The sequence below is a fragment of the Euphorbia lathyris genome, chromosome 5 (genome assembly GCF_963576675.1).
Source record: "Euphorbia lathyris chromosome 5, ddEupLath1.1, whole genome shotgun sequence".
NCBI lineage: Eukaryota > Viridiplantae > Streptophyta > Magnoliopsida > Malpighiales > Euphorbiaceae > Euphorbia > Euphorbia lathyris.
In genome coordinates this window covers 12,820,231-12,824,625 of record NC_088914.1, presented here as the reverse complement: position 1 = coordinate 12,824,625, position 4,395 = coordinate 12,820,231, and the positions used below count along the sequence as shown (strand labels likewise).

General features: G+C 31.6%; 1 long non-coding RNA gene across 4 annotated transcripts; it reads right to left on the bottom strand.

Annotated features, from left to right (window-relative positions):
* Positions 1-247: 247 nt before the first annotated feature.
* Positions 248-3,433, bottom strand: LOC136230623 (uncharacterized). Of its 4 annotated transcripts, none has more exons than XR_010689480.1 (4): positions 3,217-3,433; positions 2,902-3,010; positions 912-942; positions 248-534 (listed from the first exon to the last, which is right to left on the bottom strand). It is a non-coding gene; the product is annotated as an uncharacterized lncRNA (long non-coding RNA). The 4 variants fall into 4 exon arrangements; XR_010689479.1 differs by having other exon boundaries at positions 2,902-3,005; XR_010689477.1 differs by lacking the exon at positions 912-942.
* Positions 3,434-4,395: the final 962 nt, after the last annotated feature.

The window sequence follows — 4,395 nt, the reverse complement described above, 5'->3', positions numbered from 1 at the left end:
AGCATTTTTATTTGAAAAATGCAATCATATTTTAAAGCAAAGGCAACCTTTTTCATCAAAAGCAACGCTTGTCTGCTAACGAAAGCAACAATATTTTATGGTAAAGGCAACTTCTTTTTAACCTGAAGCAACAATCATCTATTAATCATGCAAACGTTTTGTAACGTTAAAGCAACATTGTTTAATTTCAAGAGCGGCGATTTCAAATCTATAACATAACACTTAATAATCTAAACGTCAAATTACAAAAAGCAATATAACATTTGTTTATTAAAAGGGAAATGTGCAACATAAAATCTGTTAAAAATTATTCGTCAAAAGTACACAACATTATAATTCAACAATACAATAAGTATTTAACCATCACAAACCCAAATCATTCTTCATTCTTCATTCATCAATATGAATTTGAAGCAAGAGAGTCAGTGGTATCAGGAGAAGCCATGGACGATCATGTGATGGTGCTTCTCCAGGTATTTGCTTAATTATCTCCTTCTTTTCCCCTCCAAATGACAACTTTTCTTCAATCCTTGCCTATATACCCAAAAAAAAAAACCAAGTTAGTTTTATTTATTAGAGACATGCTTCGCCTCTAAATTAAAAACCAAATCAAGTCAATTCTATTGATGTTGGACTCCATATGTCAATGTGTACAGTATGAAATATAGCTAAGTAATAGTGTACCACAATGACTAATATGACATGATGGTTTCTTTTGTTTTTCCATATGACAGGTTTCATAAACAATTTCAGAATCACTGAAGAGATTTAATCACAATTCTGATGTATCACTAAACAAAAAAGTCCAGTAACTTGAAAATAAAATAATGAGAGAACTGAGAAAGAAGAAATAAACTGCAAAGGGATTGAACTGCAAGAAAAGAGATGTTCTTCGCTTATAATGCACGCACAGTTCATTCAATATATCTCCTTCAAGAATTGCTGCACATCAAAAAGAGAGAACACCAAAAGTTGTAATATGAACACCATCTATGAATCTATGTAACCACTTCTGACAGTCAATAATTATGAACATAGATGATCATTACAATATGGAAAGAAAGCAATATAATAACTTGAGCAATTTCCACTCTTCAATTGATGTTACCATAATTGAATACCTTTTCTGATTCCTACTTGTGGGTTAAACAAATGATATGTACTCTAAATGTTTACTCAACAAAGAAAAGCATATGATCATTACAATATGGAAAGCAAGCAATCTAATAACTTGAGCAATTTCCACTCTTCAATTGATGTTACCATAATTGAATACCTTTTCTGATTCCTACTTGTGGGTTAAACAAACAATATGTACTCTAAATGTTTAATCAACAAAGAAAAGCATAAAAAGGACGCACCGCAGGTTGATCAGTTTCTTGTATAAGTTGCTTCAAGGCCCAATTTGGTGGTCTTTCAAACAGCTTAAACATGTAAATTCTCATATACTTTTGAAATCAAATGAGGAACAAAACAAAAACAAAAGTAATTGAAGATTGTAAGGACACTTAAAATTTAAAAGTGATTCAGGGAGAATAAGGTTATAACTTGTAAGAATTAGAAAGCAATTGACAGAATAGAAAAGTGAAGGAAAAGGTTACCCACTCTCCAAGCCAATTTACAAAGTGCTTTTAGGCTTTGAAAATTATAGGATCCACATTCTTGAACCAAGTTTTTATCTAGAATATTATCTCTTTCTTTTCTCTTTCATTATTATTCTAGTTGATTTCAGTGTTCTGTTTACTTAGATAGGATAAAAGTACATTCACCATCGTACTTTAAAATTTTCAATTATATTAATGCTTATCATTTTGATCCCTGGTGACTCTAGTTTGAACGAGCTCTAAGAGCTGAACATATATGAGAAATAATACGACCAATCATCCTATGTAATCCATTCACCAAAATAATACTACAAACAGTCAATCAAATTTTACATTTTCATCTCACTATTTTAGCATACTCTTAATCATATAATCTAATGTTTACCATTTGAATGTCATCTATTGTTACAGGCCAGACTCATAAACTCCGTTGAAGAAACACTATGGGCAAGAATTTTTCAATTAATAAGGGTGGAATTTTACTGGGGGGACTGGTGAGTAGTCATCACAATAAATAAGGGTGGAATTTTACTGGGGGTACTGGTGAGTAGTCATCACAATAGATAAAGCATAGGGAATTGTAGCAAGGTTGTACATGGTTGGACCTATTGTTGAGAAGCCGTAGTATACTTTGATGTCTAGGCACAAGGTGAAGGCTTTTTATGCATATGCAAATGTTTGTAATGTTTGTAATTTCAGACCATTTTGAGATCCAACAAGTTCTCTAATCACTTCAATCAATGGTTTCATAACTTGAAGATCTTGGAGAATAAAGGAGTCGAAAAGGGAATTAAAATTGATTTCTAATGGTCAATAATGAACATTTTTTAGCAATTTTCACTACAATTGTTACCAAAGTTATACCAATCAACTATGCTCTAAGTTCTAACCCAAACACGATCAGCTTCTTTTCTGGTGAAGGAGCAGATCTGGTGCAGGGTAAAATCCAAACAAAAATCGCATGTATGTAGAATTAACAGTGCTATATCACATGAGATTAATTGTGAAGATAAGTAACTACCTACTTATTCCATGGGTCTAGAAAAGGATTAACATATCGACAATTTCAAGTTCAAAAATTCAACATTCCCAAGCTAAAACCACAATTACATTAACATTACAAAACAATTCCAGAGACAAAATGCAGACACAAATATAATTAATTACCAAATCATTAAAATCCACAATGATTAACATCCTAATAATTATATACTAGTCATGCAAAATCAAGACATAAATTTCTAGGGCACTAATGCCTAAAGTGCTCCCTTAATAAAAGAAGGTTGGAGATAACAACCTTCTGCTTCTCCTTCTTCTGTCTGGTGTCTTTTCAACATCCTAAAATTTTCAGCCCTTTAGTTTCAGGTACAAACTCCAACATACACAGCAAAAATGTTTCACCTGCTCTGCTCCAAGATGCTCCGTTAAAAAAACATCTCTTCTAAAATTACGACATGTGAAAAATTGAAGTAATGATTCAAAGAACATTTCTTATATTGCATTTAACATTGTTCCATTGAGAAAATCTTGGACAATTACAAAATCCTACACATATATTAGAACTAATTTAGATAATTATAAACCAAAATCATAAATTTAGAGCCGAACTAACCTTAGTCGTGAAGGAAGGACAACAGAGAAAACCCCTAAATTTGGGTTTGATTGTGCAGAATGCTATCACCATCTACGCCATACCACCTGCGAAGGAGAATGTAATTTGGGTTCAGAGTAGAAGGGAGAAAGGAGAGAGAATGTGTAAGAGAGAAAGGGTCTGCATTACTTAGAATTTTGTTAGAAGGGAAACACGGTGAGAAAGGGTTACATATTAGTTTGAGGGATACATGTGTGAGAAAGAGAGACCACAAATTGGGGGGAAATTTTAGGGAATTAATTTATGTGAATTTTTAGAGCCAAATTAGGTGGAGGGAAATTTTTTGAGCGAAAATGGACTTTGGAGGGAAAATTTTAGAGAAAAATGGACTTCTGACAAATGCATAGACTTTTTTTAAGATTATTTTCGTGAACTTTTTAGAACAAAAAATTTGGAAAAAATTATTAACAACTATTATCTTCTAAATTGTTTTATTTTAATAATCATGAATAGATTAAATAATAACAAGTTATTGGGGTTAAGGTGCAAAAATACCCCTAACGTGTTGGGCCGAGCAATTTTACCCCTAACGTCTAAAATAGTGCAATTTTACCCCTAACGTCTAAAATGATGCAATTTTACCCCTAACGTTGGAAGCAATGAGCAATTTTACCCTTAACGTTGATAAATTGAACCAATTTCAGACACTATTATAAAACACAGATATTTTTGTTTCTTTTCTGCACCAATTGTATAACAATTCGTTTAAAAAAAATTATATTTTTTATAATTTAATAATAGAATTGGAGATTAATATTTATAAATTCGGTGAATTTTTTGAATTTTTTTGTCTAGTTCATACAAAAAGACAGGATATTTTTTTATTTTTTTTCACATGCCAACATATGCTTGCGATTTGTTATTGATAAAATGACGCACATGTGAAGTGTAAATGACAAAATTCATGACCGAGAAGACAGTTTGATCAATTATTTCTCAAATTGAACCAATTTATCAACGTTAGGGGATAAAATTGCTACTGGCTTCCAATATTAGGGGTCAAATTGCACCATTTTAGACGTTAGGGGTAAAATTGCTCCTGGTCCAAAACGTTACGGGTATTTTTATACCTTAACTCCAAGTTATTGATATTAAAAAAATATCTAATTAGTTCAAATTTTTACAATATAAAACTGTCTA